The following is a 17847-nucleotide window of genomic DNA, read 5'->3' on the forward strand; positions in this document are numbered from 1 at the left end:
GATGGTGGGAGAACAGGCAGCACCAAAGCCACTACAGAAGCAGGTTGTCAGAAACACTTTCCCCTCCCCTTCCCTGGCCCCACCCCCGGCAGGACTCAAGCCCCCTAAGCCATGTGTGCACCTTCTGCACATGCATATGTGCTTCCTGCCATTGCACTAGATAATTTACAAATGGAACTCCTCCCATTCCTCTCTCTCTTTCCCCATGTGTGTCTCCAGAAACTGTCTATACATGCCCTAATAAACCTCTCAAATGGGTCTGCTATGTGGTATGATCCCATCCCTCAGTAAAGCTCCACCGTTCATTTATAATATTGGTGGCCCTTCTTCAGGGAGGTGCTTCAGGAAGCAAAATGGGGTGATCCCCATCAGATTGTCCAGTAAGAGCCCTTAGTATCCTCTCTTTCCATCATGGACCCTCCCGCCCACCCACTTGTAGATCCACTCCTGCCTCCGGATCTTGGCCTCTTCATGCACACACTAGCTCATTGGTGAGGTTTTTTTTTTTTTTTTTTTTTTCTCCATTTGATCTGTGTAAATGCTTCCTTCTAGTTTGTAGAGTTTTCCAGCCCTCTCTCATTCACTCAGAGCATGGGCACCATACCCTAGTCTTCACGACTGATGCTGAGCCTCTTTGTAGACCCAAACTAGGCTCGTTTCCATTGGGTGAGCTTTCTGATGTAGCTTTTTCTGCTGCGGTGTTTCAGCCTCTGTCTGATTTAAAATCTGGGTCCGCTCGGTAGCTACATACTTGAAGCTAGCTCATATGTTGAGCTGTGCTGTTGGTCGCTGGTTAGTGCTGATAAGCTACTAACCGGTCTGCAACTCTCCTTTGGGTCACTATCTGTTTTGGGGGACACACTATTGGCTTACTTACCTCACCTCCCCATGGGAAATGTCATTCAGTCATCCTTTCCACCTGACACACCTTTGTGATGTCTTTTAACAAATTGTAAACCCTTGCATCTAGCACTCTCCTTAAAGGCTTCTAAACTTACATGCCTCTTTAACCAAATCTGGCCTCATTATCCATTAGTGTATGCGTCTAAATGGCACATTAAATCCCAATACTTTACAGGATCTTTCTACCTACTGCCAGGAATCAGGATGATGGAAAGAGGTACCCTATATTCAAACCTTTACTCTTCTTTGCTCCAAACCTTCTTTCTATACCGCATGCTCTCCTGCTCACCTCCTTCTAGCAGTTGACTCTGAGCCTTGAAAACCTTCCATTACATTTGATCCAACCGACAAACCTCCACCTATACACCACCAACCTACAGGTTCCCCTGAAACTTCCTCTCCTCCTGAAAGCCCTTCTCCCCAAGCTAGCACTTTCCCTTCAGATTCCCCAGCTTCCTCACCCCCCACCCCTACCTCAATCCACCCTAACCATTCTGCCTTAGAGCTGACTTTTACTCCTATTACTCATTCTCAATCTACAAATCCCCTTCCCCCTCTAAACCTGCTTCAGTTCTTCATTTGAGGGAAGTTGCTGAGGTGAATGGCTTAGTTAGGGTGCACGTTCCTTTCTCACTGTCTGAGCTTTCTCAAATATAAAAGAGATTGGATTCTTGTACCTCCTGCTCTACCTCTTTCATTAAACAATTTCAGTATATTAGTCAATCTTATAATCTTACCTTTCATTGTGTGTGTGTGTGTGTGTGTGTGTGTGTAAAATCCTTGCTAACAACTTACTACCTGAGGAATAAAGGTGAGTTTGGGAAGAGGGAGAGTACATACAGATGAAGTTCATCAAACTAATTGGAGTCACCCAGCTGGAGTGAAAGCTGTTCCTGTACAGAAGCCAAACTGGAATTATAATACTGCACCAGATATTTTAGCAAGAGACTAATTTACAAACTTCCTACTGTCCAGTCTCCACAAGGCTGCCCTTAAACCAATAAATTTTTTTTAAAACTCCAGGAGATCTTTCAGGAAAAAGACAAAAATCCATCTCAATTTCTAGAGTGCCTTACAAAGGCCTTCTTACAATATACTAACCTAGATCCTGAAAATCTAGAGGGTAAATAATTCTTGATGATTTATTTCTTTTCCCAGAGCTATCCCAACATCAGGGCTAAACTTAAAAATTTGGAGAGGGAACACCTATCTCCAGAGATGGAAGTCTTTGTGCTCTTGTTTAAATGGTACCCTGGGAGAGATGAAAGAGACCATAAACATAAGTACCAAATGCTGGCCCAGGTTGTCTGACCAGCCCAAGCAAGTACCCAGGCTCCCTTATCTCCAGAATGTCAAGGTCAAGGACCAAGACCATGTGATTCTTGCTACAAATGTGGTCAACAGGGTCATTGGGCCTGGGCTTGCCTAAAACCCCACAGGCCATAGAAGCCTTGTCCAAGGTTTCACCAGGAGGGACATTAGGCTGATAGTTGTTCCCATCTCTCTAAGGATATGGGGACATCTCTCCCGGATCACCCTCTGGCTGACATCCTAGGCCTGGCCACAGACAATTGAAGGTGCCTGGGCTCCCTTGACTTGATCACTGCCATTTCTAATAGCGAGTCGCGGGTAGTTATGGTGGTGTCAGGATGACACACCTCCTTCCTTCTGGACACTGTTGCTACCTACTCAGTCCTGAAGGAGTATTGGGGACACACCTCTCTCTCTAATTTCCCTCTTGTCAGGGTAGAGGGAAAGCCTTGCCAACCCTGCCAAACTCCTCCACTTAATTGTGTTTTCAGGGGCATTCGCTTAACTCATTCCTTTTAGTAATGCCAACTTGCCCCGTCCCCTTGCTGGGATGGGACCTTTTAGTTAAGCTGGGATCATTTATCTCCTTTGCTCCCTCAATCTGCTTAAACCCAATCTTGACTACAGCCTCTGTTTTTCTTCTCCTAGCTGAACAGCCTACCTGTCTTAAAGAACCATTTCCTTTGCCAGCTTTTCAGATGGACCCCCAAGTCTCAGATGTTCACAACCCTTCTATTGCTAGACATCATCCCTTATCATCACCGAGTTACAGGATCCTACCCATTATGTCATCCAACCCCAATACCCAATCAGCCTTGAAAGCCTCAGGGGACTTAAGCCTATTATATCTGAACTCCTAAGAAAAAAAACCTTCTCTACCCCACCTACTCTCCATTTAACACCCATATACTTGCAGTAGAGAAGCCAAACAGAACCTACCACCTGGTGCAAGACCTCTGATTTTTCAAATCTGCTATGGTCCCACTTCACCCTGTGGTAACTAATTCCTATACCATCCTGTCTACTATTCATCAAGGATCTCTCATTTCTCAGTCCAGGACCTCAAGGATGCATTCTTTTCTATTCCCATTGATTTTCAATCACAAAACCTTTTTGCCTTCATGTGAACGGACCCTGACACCCACTTCTTTACCTGAACTCTCTTGCCTCAAGGATTCTGAGACTGCCCATGACTGTTTGGCTAAGCTTTAGCTCCGATTTACTTTTCTTATCTCTCCCTAACTCTAAGCTTATTCAATATATAATGACCTTCTCCTCTGCAGCCCCTCCCTACAGGTTAGCAAAACTAACACCTCTGCTATCCTAAATTTCTCATCTAGCCAGGGCTACAGAGGTTCACCTTCCAAGGTCCATTATCTACCCGTCAAGTCACTTATTTGGGGTTAACACTCACCCCAACCCACAAGGCCATTACCTTAGATATATACTCACTAATATCTGGACACTAGCCCAAGAGGCATGTCCCATGAAACTCTTTGCTTACCAGGAAAGTGGGACAGAAGTGGAGGACATCCTATTGTGACTCTAGGTGAGAGAAGCATGGGAGAATGGGGAAGTAGAAGGATCCAGAGGTCCTAGAAACCTACAAGAAGAGCATTATCATGGGCAGATATAGGCTCAGGAGTCCTGCTCAAACTATGGCACAAGCCAAAGACAATACATGCAGTAAACTTCAAACCCCTACACAGATCTGGCTGAAGGACAGGTCGTTCTTCACAGTTGAGTGAAGAGTGGGGTCTGACTTCCACAAGAACTCTGGTACCCCATATTTGACCACATCCCATGGATGGGGAGGTCTAGTGGCACTCAGAGGAAGAATTGCAGGCTACCAAGAAGAGACTTGATACTCTATGAACATATACAGGGGGAGGAGGTCCTCCTCAGTCACAGTCACAGGAGAGGGGAGTAAGGGGAAAATGGAAGGGAGGGAGGAATGGGAGGATACAAGGGATGGGATAACAATTGAGATATAATATGAATAAATTAATAAAATATATTTTTAGAAAAGAAAACACCTGATCCAGTCTTTAGTGGTTCCCTCCACTAAAGAAGAGATTTTGTCTTTCCTAGGAATGGCTGGTTTCTTATGCTTCTGGATCCCTTCCTATTCCCTTCTCACCTTGCCCCTCTATGAGGCATCCCAAGGCTCCTTCAGGAACCTCTTCTCAAACCTGTCACAAAGCCCTTTAATAGGCTCCAAGAGGCCCTTTTTTAGGCACCAGCTTTACACCTCCAAAACTTAACCCACCCATTTTTTTCTTTATGTAACAGAAAATGAACAATATGCTATTGGAGTGCTAGGTCATCATCTGGGACTGTACTTTGCACCTGTAGAATATCTGTCAAAGAAACAGGACCTCTACACCAAAGGATGGGTGCCTTAGCTGCTACTGATCTCCTAAGCTACATGTGCACCTTCTGCACATGCATATGTGCTTCCTGCGCATGCACTAGATAGTTTATAAAGGGAACTCCTCCCATTCCTCTCTCTCCCCACGTGTGTCTTCAGAGACTGTCTCTACACCCCCTAATAAATCTCTTAAGTGGATCTGCTGTGTAGTGTGATTCCATCCCTCTGTACAGCTCCGCCTTTCACTTCTAACACAGTCTACCCTGGAAATCCCAGAGATCCCCCTGCTTCTATCTCCAAAGTGTGAGATTTAAAAGTGTGCTCTACAACAGTAGGTTTAACATTGTTTTATGTACATTTTGCTTGCATATGTGTCTGTGCAACATATGTGTATGGTCCCCAAAGAGGTCAAACAGGCTATTATTCAGTATTGTCTACCAACAAGTAATTTTTTGGTTGTTGTTTTGTTTTTCTTTCCTTCTGGTATATAAAACTAGACCACATTATTTACATTTGTTAAGTAAACACCCCACCACTTCAGATGTCATAACCTATAAACTAAATGTAAAAAGTGAAAGACCGATCAGGCCTATTTAGGAATATTCTAAGCCTGGACTTAGTTTCAAGTCTTAAAATTTGTATGTTTATCCTTTGAGTAATAAACCGAGAAATTGAACTATTCTTAGGGGATAGAAATTCTCTTTAATATTTCTGATACACAAACACACACACACACACACACACACACACACACACACACACACACACACACACACACACACAGCAACCAAGCACAGGAATTATAATCAATATACAAGAAACTAAATGGTATCTCTTTTTATAGAAAAATAACCAAATCCTTTCTTCTTCCACCTCATCAGGGCATTGGCAAGTTCTGTTTAAAAGATCTAAGCATCTCTTCACCTCAATTGAGATGTAAATGAAATATTACCGTGATCTTGTGCTTACTCCAGGGTCCAGACTCCTAAATGACTAGCATGTATACATTTACTGCAGAAGTGATCTCAGCAAATATCGAGATGGCAAATATCTAGAAGCCAAGCATGAACTCCTGCTGGTTCTTGGCAATTGTTCTGTCTTCCACCTCACCTTCTCTGGGCTCTGTGAGCTAAGGATAATTCAGGACTCATGTGCTAATGCTTTGGTGAGAAAGAAAAGGAAAAAAGTTCTCGCTGCTCTGTTTCCATTAAACAAAATTTGCTTTGGTTAAACGTCTCAGGAGATTATTGCTGGGAAATAGATGTGACCACATTTATGTCATATGCATGTGTCCTCTTTGTTTTGCATTTTCAGTAAAATTCAATGTTCTTTAGAGACTCTGAGTTCTGTGTCCCTTATGACAGACTGTGGTATATCTCTATACACTGCTGTCTTCATTTTTAGAGATGTTACCATTTCAGTTAAAAAAAAAAATAGAGCTATTTGCAGGCTTATAACAACATTATAAAGATAAAGAACATTGTCTGAATTAATATGTTTCTATTATTTGTTTTACAAAATTGTTTTTCATAAAGATACAGCTACAAAATGGAAAACAGTTTTCTTATTAATCTCATGAATTTCTCAAATACATGCAAAGAATCCTTAAACTATAGTAATTTATTCACTAGGTAAAGACATCATCTTAGTTTCTACTAAGCGTCAAATCCTTATTTATCACATAACTGTTTATTCATCAAGACTATATTGTCACTGCATTCATCAATAGTAAATGAAGCTATAATATCATGCCAATCACATCTACATATAAAAACACACACTTTAATGTATTTTGACTTCAACTCAAATTCTTACACTATCAGGTTACACACTATGACCTCATCTTCTGAGCATTGTCTAAGACTTTCAAGTTGAATTTCTCCCTTACTGTTCTCCACACCCACATTCAACCAAATCCTCATCCTTTCTTGGTCTCTCACATTATGAAAGAAACATGCGTATAAAACTGAAGAGAGAGAGAGGCAGAGACAGAAACAGAGACAGAGATTATAGAAGATATAATAAAAACCAACAAATCTGACTAGGACCAAACAGACACATGGGCAGAAAAACAAAGAAAATACTTATAGACATTGAGCCACATATATTGGTACTCACAAAAAATCCCCTAAAAACACAAAATCAGAAACAATAATGTACAAGCTAAAGACCTATAAGGTGAAAGAAAGAAAGAAAGAAAGAAAGAAAGAAAGAAAGAAAGAAAGAAAAGAAAGAAACATGGAAAAATGCCTGACAAAGCACTATGAAACAAAAAATTTCAAAAGTACCTTTGAGTTTCTTTTGTGTTGGCCATTTGTTGTTGGCCTTGGAGCCTGGCCTTAAGGGTGGTTTGTTTAACCAGTGAGACATCTTTATTTAATTTTTTGAGACATCTCTAGAAAAAACTAATTTTATATTTGTGAAGGGCTATTAATAGGTGATAGCTTCTAGGTTAGGATTATGGACCAGTGTCCACCAACACTGTGCTGAGAGCCCATCATGCTCAGATATGTGCAGGCCATGTGAGTGCTGCCACAGTCTCTGTGAGTTCCAATTTGCATCCATTCTGCTGCACTTAGAAGGCAGTTTTTTCTTTGATGTTCTGATTAAGTTATCTTTATATAACTGTTTTGTTTTTCAATTTCTCTCTTAACCCAGTTATCACACAATTAATTGAAACTTTATTATGTTATTTAAACAAGCTTCATAGCACAAGAACTGAGCAATTATTACTCTACTCTTAACCCTCTAAGCTAATTTGGGTCCCTCCCAGTTTATATCCTAGAGATATATGTGGTAGCTTTCCCTATTCCAGCTTCTGCTCTCTCTTGGACCTCTCCTGTGGCTAAATTCCCTACTTCCTCCTCTAGCTCTTCTTCCTGTGGCTGGCAGGAAGTCCAGCCCTACTCCCTCTTCTAAAAAGCGATTGGCTATAAGATGCTTTATTGGCATCTCAGGGAACAATTGGAGAGCAGGTTTTATACAACATTGAGAGAGAAAATTCTCAGAACAAGAACTGTGACCAGATATTTATTGGGTAGCTTCCGGAGTTGGATGGAGGGTGTCTGACGATAGATTCACTTGTTTTCTTACGATTTGGAGTTAACAGAAATCACCATTTGAATTACACAATAACCTATGCCTACAATGTTCTCTGTTGGCACTGTCTCTTATTTTGTCATATTCTATTTCACAGGATTCCATGAACCATGAGAGGAAGGATTTGACGGTTTGCCGAAGACATTGCATTTATTTCTTGGTGCTTCAATATCTCTAACACTCTGCACATTGTCTGAATATTTATTCCCATCTACTGCAGAAAAAAGCACCTCTAATGATGATTAAAACATTGATTTTACATATAGAAAAATGTCATTGGGAGTTATATGTGCTGTGTTACATTAAAACAATAGTAGTATTTCATTTTCAACTATGTCCCTGACCTATCTGGTCTCAGGATTTTGGTAACTAGAGCAGTGTGAGATATGGGCTTCATTTTAATGGAATTTGCCTTAAGTCAAATCAAATATTGGTTGGTTACTCTCACAATCTTTGTACTACTATTTCACCAACAAATCTTGCATAATATATCATAGAATTAATAGATGAGTTGTTGTCTATTTTTCACTTTGGTAGCATGAAGAATACCTACCAGTACCATGAACACTAGTTAGTGAGAGTGAATGCTCTAGGTAGGCATCAGCTTGGCTTCCCTACTTCACTGTTTCAATATGTTATACTACTATTTTCTTTAGTGATAGGGCCTTACTCTCAGTTTGTGGAATATAACCAATACTCTTGACAATAGTACAGGTGGAGATTTCCACGGGGTCTCTCTAGCCAACAATTCAGTTATTAGATGTATCCCATTACTGAAATGGTAGCTCGATTTGGTGAGAAGAGATGTTGTGGCTCCATCTCCCCTTCCTGTAGTGGATGTAAATATGTTTTTGTTTTGATCCCAAGTGTGGGATGTGAAAGAGACTTGTGTGAGAATATCTGGTATTTTCCTCTAGAAACAGACTTATGAAAGAACAGGTGATATTTGTCCACTAGAAGAGGAATTGCCTCTTGCTGGGCATGGTCTTTGACAACTAATAAGTATCCTAGTATGGACTCAGAGGACTCATATACAAAGCCCAAAACAAGAGGCTGGTCTTTTTCATCTTGGCATCATTTCCTTCTGTTTGCCTGTTCATTGCTTCCCTTTGAGATGCTCCTACAGATAACCATCCCAATGAACGCTTCTAGATTCCAACTACTGCTCTGGGTTTTGGCCACTGTTCTGGGTTCTAGTGGCTGTAGTTGCAGTCACCTTTTCTGAATTGCTAGTTTCCTGTTTTATAGGTGTGCTGGTACAATATATTTCTATCCCCCCGCCAAATAAAACAAAAAGGGCATGGCACATCCATTCCCAATAGGTGGAGTGGGTGTTTTTTGTGGGTTACCAATGTTTGTTATTGTCTATGGAGATTGATTATAAGTTAGTAAAGGTTACATTTAGGGATTTCATTAATTTTCCCTTCTATCCTTGTATCTCTCATATTTATATCCTATCTAGTTTTGGGAGAAATGAGGGCAAAGGGGAAAGATAAAAAGGGGGATATAGAATTATAGGATAAAAATGTAGATTGTTGACTCTACTAGCCTCAAGCGTTTTACATTAGTAATGTATATAAAAAATAAGATTATTTTTGTTCAACATTTTCTTAATGTATTGTACATATGAAACTCATTTGAAAATGTGATATAAAGTTCTAGTGTTATGAAAGCTAACTATTGCAAACTGTTCAGGATGGTTGGAGCTGCACATTACTAGTTAATCACATATCAATCTTACTTATAATCTTGTTAGATACAAGTTTAGTTAATTACATAAAAAGCTTTATTTAATCTCTTGTATATGTTTCCAAGGTTAAGCAGATACTACATAGCTAGAAACAAGCAGTTTTTGTCTATTTAGATACACAGAGATAGAAAGAAAGATAGATAGATACATAGATAGATAAATAGATGATAGATAGATAGATAGATAGATAGAAAGAAAGATAGATAGATAGGATTGTGCACTATAGTAAATAGATGGTCTTCAAACACTTCAGAGATCTACATAATTTGGCATTTAATAAGAAAAGGCCTTTCTGACAGAGAAGCACATCTGCTCCTAGAAACATCTCCAATCTACTTCAATGAAGATGATAAACATGAAAGAAACAAATGTGGCAAAATAGCCACTGGACAAAACTGTTCTTGTCTCTACTGCTGATCGCAGACTAACTGTACAAACTGTGATCAAGCATGACACTTGGAAATTGACTGTGCAACTTTGCAGAGATTATGTGGGCCAGTCCTTCAGAATTCCTGCTTCACAGAAAAGTCTGTCCCATATTCTGGGCCAGTAGGCTGAAGATTGAATGTCCCAATGATACAGAAAAACCTTCGGTGGCTGTCCAGGCAGTCAACAATTTCTGTGATGTCTATACTTTTGGAAGTGGCTTGCTTGTACTTCATACATATTAGATAATATTTTCTTCTTAAGTCTCTAATGAGGTTGAAGACTAGATAGCCCAAGTATTATTTCAATTAAGTTTTAGTTGTCTAAAATAAAGTCAGTTTGAAAAAGTTCAAATCCTGCACCTTCCGCTATGGATTGTCGGCTGATATCAGCCCATGAGGGTGAAGAAAGCAGAAACCAGGAACTGGGGATTCAGAACATGAGCATGAACAAAAATGATAGATTTCCAGGACCAGCTTCAGTAAGGTATTTCCATTTTATTTGGGGTGAACAAGGGGAAGGGGTACGGATATCCAGGGTGGGTATAAATCATTTGTTGAAGACTAGGATGCCTCATTAGCATGGAGAGGCATTCTGGGAATCTTACGTGCTTTGTGAACTTGTCCTTATTGGGAGAAAGGGAGTTGATCCTGTAATTTCCTTAAGGACTACATGACATTCCGCGGGTAGAGAGTGGGGAGGTCCTGACTTCCCAGGGAGAAATGAAGAAGCTGCTGACAAAGTCCTCCATTTTTCAGTGAGCTCAGTGCTTTCCTGTTATGGTAGACTGCGACTTTAACAGCAGAGTTTCCCAACACTTGGTAATTCTATTTGGGATGCTTTCATATATGTATATATTTAAGGAAATTTCTAGTGTATTGTGTTTTCATATACTGCTTCAAATGACTCTTTGTTTTACATATATTATCTTATATTCGCTAAGTCACCTCCACTTCCCTCTTCCTGCTTGATCTTCCTGTTTCATGCTCCCATTTACTCATTCCTATTTCCCCTTCCTTGAATGGTGCAACTTTTATATCTGTCCCTCACTTTATACCAAAACTCTGTGGTTATAAATATATTTGTTATTGAAGATAACTATACTTATCTATATCATATATATTATATCATATCCACATATAAGTGAATACATACCATATTTTCTTTTGGGGTCTGAGTTACTGTCTTGTTTTGGGTTTTAGAGCTATAAGGAGACACAATAATGAAAACAACTCTTATAAAGGAAAACATTCAGGTGGGGCTGACTTACCATTTAAGTTTAGTCTATTATCATCATGATGGAAATCAGGACAGCTTGCAGACAGACTTGGCGCTGGAGGAGCTAAGAGCTCTACATCTTGATCCAAAGTCAGGCAGGTGGAGCTTGAGGACTAGGAGACTTCTAAGTTCACCCCCAAAGTGACACATTTCCTCCAACAAGGCCAAACCTACTTTAAACAAGGCCACACCTCCAAATAGTGTCACTCCCCAGGGGACCAGAATTCAAACCCATAAGTCTATGGGGGCTAATCCAATTCAAACCACTACATTTACTATACTAAAATTAATTTGTTGTGTTTCCATAAATTGTTGTTTCAATTTTTGTGAAGAAATATGTTAGAATTTTGATGAGAATCTATAGATTGATTTTGAATGATACCAACAGCCACCCTGTTAAGGGAGCTCACTAGACATGTGGGCTGTCTAGGAAGTGATCCAGTATTTAAAGGTCTGTACTGTGATGCATCCCCAGAACTGCTTCCAGCCTCTGACATACTGTCAGGAGTCATTGGTTTGGGGAAGTTCAGTAGGCATGAGAGATACCTGGAGATGAGTTGGTATTTGCAAGGTCTGTATCATGATGTACCCCAGAATTGATTCTAACCTCTGACTACCCTATCAATTGTGCTTTTTTGCATTTCTCTACAATCTGACATTAGAGCCAGGCATGGGGGCACATGCCTTTAATGACAGCACCCAAGGAGGTAGAGGTATGTGGATCACTGTGAGTCTAAAGCCAGTTTGATCTACAAAGCAAGTTCAGGACAGCCAGGACTACATTCATGGATAGCCCTGTCTAGCCCAGTCTACAAAGTGAGTCCAGGATGGACAAAATTGCAGAGGGAAACCCTGTCTCAAAAAACAAAAAGCCAAAACCAAAACCAAAAACATCTGAAATTGATGTGAATTGTTACTTTCTGGGTATTGACCAGCTCTGATTGAGCAAATTTCTTACAATATCTTGTTGAAAATATACTGTTTGTTATTCAGATTAATTAATCCCTTATTATGGAAGTCCTGATTTGATTCAAAGAGTTTTAAAAGTTAATTTTTTTAGAACTACTAAAACAATTTTACAGAGTTAATGGCTGCAATAAATACCTTTGTGGACCACCAGATGCCTCACTAAGGATACCATGTAGCAGGTTTGTGGCTTCAGAGAAGCTGCCACTCCAGATGGCAGCAGGAATCCTGGTATTTCACCATAAATATAGGCAAGTTGGTTTGAACTTTCCATGAACCCAAGTTGGCATGAAGCATTCTAGAGATGTCTGAATTTACTCTGTTTCTTAGAATGAAAGACAGATAAAGTTATTGTCCTGAACTCATAATGAACTGAGATAGATGGATAATGTACAGTTATGTCAGTCCTAATTGATAAGTCATATATTCCTGTAACCTTTAGGCCTTTGTTTCTCTGAACTCACTGTGAACTTATGTAATGGATACTTAGACAAGAAATGTTTAGATTTAAAACATATAACCTGTTGTATTTTAGAAATCATATGTTTTTGTGATTAATTGCCTTTTTTGACTATGAGGTAATTCCTTTTTCTCAGAAATTTAAGTACAGTCACCAACAATAAACGGTGTTGAGATTGGGAAACCTGACTTCAGTTGAAATTGAGATGCCTAATTTCATCCACTTTTTCTCATGAATGCCTGTGTTGACATTTGGAAACTTGACCTCAGCTGAAGTCAAGATGTCTAATTTTATCCACCATTTCTCTTGAATGTATGTGTGTGAGTGGTTTATTCCCTCTCTCTCTCTCTTATTTCTTATTTCCCTGTAGATTCTCAAATAAGTTAGAAGACTCAGAGCCATCAGCCGTCTATGGCTAATAAGCCTAAGTTTAAATTGGCTTACTGGAGATCTCCAGAAAGAGCCCTATCTACAGATCAAAGAGCTTCCTTTTATGACCCTTGTGCAATCTCTAGCCAGAAGCCGCTTTTGCAGCCTCAGCCATAGGAAAATTGTAGTCAGTTTAAGTTCTCCTCCTCAGCCACAATATATCCAGTCCTTAGAGAAAAAAAACCTGAGCTCTTTTTCCTTTCCCTTCTTTCAATCCTGATCAGTTGCCAGAGCTGGAAGCCCAAGAGATGAAGCAACCTGGAATAGCATCTGCATCCACCCCCATAGACCCTGCCCTGGACCTCTTCAGAGCTGTAGCCCAGCATTAGCAGAATGATGCCATTTTGCTATTTTAACCCTACTGATCCATGAGCATGGAAAATCATCCTATTTCCTCATATGTTTTCAATTTCTTTCTTCAAAGACTTGCAAGGGTTTTTTGTTACATTGATTGATACACAAATTTTAAACCATCCCTGGATCTCTGAGATGAAATTAACCTGGTCAGTGGTGGATAATCTTTTTGATGTCTTCTTGTATTTTATTTGTAAAAAAATTCATTGAGAAATTTTATATGTATGTTTATAGCAGAAATTGATCTGTAATTCTTTTTCTTTGTTGGGTTGTTACATGGTTTACATAGCAGTTAACTCTGACTTTATAAAAAGATATACACAAAGTCCAATGAACCTTTTAATTTAAGATATTTTTCTGTGTGGCTGGAAATCATTCATCATTATTTTAATTAGCATAACTGACAGGTATACTTATCTTTTTGTTTGAATTTTATGTTTTTAAATGTAAATTGACATGAGAGTCTCCCTTTTCTCTCTTTTTCTGCAACTACTCTTCTGTTCTTTTCAGCCTTCAAATTCATGACATTCTCAACCACTAGGGTTTTATACACACAAGTATACACACACACACACACACACACACACACACACACACACACACAAATACAAACTTCAGAATCCTTTTAGTGTTTTTCATAAGTAAATGTGTTTATATCTGACCACTTGGGATTGGATAACCTACCAGGGGGCTCATCACTGGAGGAGAACAGTGGTCCCTATCTCCCCAATAACCAGTCACCTGTAACTCTTAATCTAGGAGAGAGGTCTTGTGAGATTTCACCCATCAATGGTATTGTTTAGGCAACAAAATTTTGGGGATTCATTGGTGTAGATTTTTTAATATAAATAGAATGTGTAATTTCAGAGAAGATGCCATGGTCCTCTGGATTTTTCAATCTTGCCAGCCCTTCTTCTTCAGTGTATTTTGAGATTTAGGTATAGAAGCAGTCTATCTATGCATCAGTTATGGTTAGGCATTATACCTTTATTTTTCTCTGCATTTTGTCTACTGTAGATTTCTGTAAACTCTCCATCATCTATACAAAGATTTCTTGCTCAGTTCCACCTTAATTCCTCTACTCCATGTGTCTGAAGTGCTTAGCATCTTTACCATATAATATGCACATACATAAATATATATATAATGTAAACAAAATAATACCTTTTCAAGTATTTTAATATAATTTATTCTCCTTCCCACCCACTCAAAATATCCCCTTTCTATTTTCTCACTTTCTCCATTACAGTGCCTCTCCACTTCTTTAAAGTTCTCTTCTGTGGTTTGTTTTTACTTTCCTGATATCTGGGATTACTCCTGGTTATACAATGATAGCTAAAGATTAGAGATAGGATCCACAAATGAGAAAACTTGCAGTACTTGTCTTTCTGGTTCTGAGTTTCCTCACTCAGTATAATACTTTCTAGTCCATGAATTTGCCAGAATATTCTTGATTTCATTTTTATTCATAATATATAATATATATAATATATATGCATCCCAATTTCATTTTAAATGTGCCACTTGAAGAATTTTTTTTGCTCTTAGCTATTCTAAGTAGATAGGCAAAGAATATGGTTTAGAAAGTATCTATAGAGTATAAACATTGGATGCCAAATACATACAGAATTTTCTTTGGATTGCCAACTCATAATAATGACACAGAGACATTTTATTAATTATAAAAGTGTGGCCTAACTTAGGTTGTTCCCAAATAGCTCATTTAAGTTAAACTATCCCCTTTATACAAATCTTTATTCTGTCAGGTAGTTTGTTATCTTTCTTCAATCTCTTAATTCCTCCATCCCATTTATTCATTCACATCAGGCTGGAGAATCTTTCTACCTCAGATTCATTCCCAGAGCTCCTCCTATCTTTGCCCAGAAGTCCTGACTTCCTCTCTTGTCTTTACTATTGGTTATTCAGCTTTTTATTAAACTAAGATTTATTAGGAAAGTGTTTGAGGGAGTGTTTACAAAATGCGTTGCAGGCAAAGAATAACAGTAGCAAAGTCCAACCTGTAATCAGATCTCTGACAGTACAGAAATAAGTATTTGAAACTACAAAGACAATCTTTACACAGTGCATGAAAAGATCACCCAAACACAAACAGGGTAGTATTTTTATACGTTGGGACATGTGTCAGAGGTGTAACTGGGTTGAATGGTAGATCTATTTTTAGTTCTGTGAATATTATCCATAGAGATTTCCAGAGTTGCCGCATCAATTGTTTTAATCCACCAACAACTATGACAGTTTCCTTGGTAGTTGACAATCTGCTATCTTATTATTTAAGGCCTATGAATTTTCACATAAACTCTAATGTTATAAACAAATGTCACAGGTCGTACTTTTTTGCTCAATCTGTCAGTCCTGTAAGCTTCTCACTCTTCTTTGAATAACAAAAATGTGTGTGTGTGTGTGTGTGTGTGTGTGTGTGTGTGTGTGTGTGTGTGTGTGTGTGTTCTTCCTAATAGGCTAGAATCTTTTATTTCTTACTCTAAAAATCTGTACAGAAATTCCCATGTGAATGGTTAGCATAATTTTGTTTGTTTATTTGATTTATCTTGTTTTAAAATACTTCCTTATGTTAGGTAAGCCAGTCCCATGCTCAGTTCTCATTTAAGAAACAAACTGCTTACATGGTGGTTGTTTTTCTTGCATAAATTTCCTTGCCAAAAATTAACTTATTTTTATATCTGAGGATAAAGACAAGTAAAATATATTATTTACTTCCGATCACCACTCATATACTTTTTTAGTCAATTGCTAAAAATATTTGGACTTATTAATGAGTTCTATATTGATTCATTTACATGAGTGGTATGTTTTGTTGTTTTGCTAGAATAATATTGTGTCTCAGAATCTGTTGCTAAGAATTCAGAGTTTCTGCCATCTGTTTCTGAATTCTGCTTATAAAGACATAATCAAGGTTGAGAGTAGGGAGCAAGATACATGTGTTCCTGCACATGCTTAATTCTTTTTTAAATATTTTATTAATTAATTCATATTACATTTCAATTGTTAGTTCATCCTTTGTATCCTCCTATTCCTCCCTCCCTCCCACTTTCCCCCTACTCCTCTCCCCTATGTCTGTGATTGAGGGGGACCTCCTCTCCCTCTATATGCTAATAGGGTATCAAGTCTCTTCTTGGTATCCTGCAATCCTTCCTCTGAATGCCACCAGGCCTCCTCATCCAGGGGACATGGTCAAATATGGGGCACCAGTGTTCCCGTGAAAGTCAGTCTCCACTCTCCACTCAGTGATGGAGAATGTTCTGTCCATTGGCTAGATCTGGGTAGGGGTTCAAAGTTTACTGCCCGTATTGTCTTTGGCTGGTGCAATAGTTTGAGCAGGACCCCTGGGCCCAGATCCGCCCATCATAATGTTCTTCTTGTAAGTTTCCAGGACCCTCTGGATCCTTCTATTTCCCCATTCTCCCATGCTTCTCTCACCTAAAGTCCCAGTAGGATGTCCTCTCACTCTGCCCAACTTCCCTGGTAAGTGAAGACTTTCATGGGACATGCCCCTTGGGCTAGTGGCCAGCCATAAGTGAATATATATACCATTTGACTCTTTCTGCTTCTGGGTGAACTCACTCATTATCATCATTTCTAGTTCAACCCATTGGTAGTGGTGGCATGCTTAATTCTTGAAGTGAATAAGAGGATAAACATTTAAAATTCTATTGAAAATGTATATGAATCCACATGAAACATGTGTTATCTTTTGCTGGGTGACTGTGACTGAAGAGACATGAGCAAACATATTTACCCAAGATTGGATACTTCCAACAGTTCAAAAAAAGATTTTACCCAAATAGATCCAAAGAGTTTGTAGAGTTACTTTAGAATACAGGTGAGGAGTTATTTAAAAAAGTATGGATGACTCACAGGAAACAGCCTCACTTTGATAATGCACATCAACATGGGTGAAAACTCAGGAAGGTAGCATCTTTGGAACCCCCTTTCCAAATTGCAGGAAGATCCTCTGAAGTGTTATCTCTCACAAAAATTGTTTGCTGTTTTTGTAACCTTATGGTAATGGATTTGTGAGTCTTGAAGCTTTGAGTTTTGAGCCTTGAGACTCTTGTTTTTTCCTAAGTCTTATTGAGCTGTATTTTATGGAGAAGGGGATACTTTAATACAGATGAAGTAGCCTAATAACTATATTATTTTCACACAACCTCAGTGCCATATTACAGAACACATTCTGAGCTGATAACAGAAGATACCAATATTGGAAATATCCTTTCATCAGTGCTTAAGGATATCCTGAAACTTTATTTCATGTCAGTAACAGTCATTCCAGTAGGACTAGGCTTAATAAGACCCAAAAGCAATACCCAGAGAATTCTACAAATACCTACAAAGGTTTATTATACTTACCTATTGGGGAATGCTCCAAGCTAAGTACACTTTTGAGACTTTGTGCAAATAGTTTTGTATTTTGTGATAAATTTGCCTTTATCAATAAAATTTTGCCAACTATATTCATTT

Source organism: Acomys russatus, chromosome 1 (assembly GCF_903995435.1).
Source record: "Acomys russatus chromosome 1, mAcoRus1.1, whole genome shotgun sequence".
NCBI classification, from domain to species: Eukaryota; Metazoa; Chordata; class Mammalia; order Rodentia; family Muridae; genus Acomys; species Acomys russatus.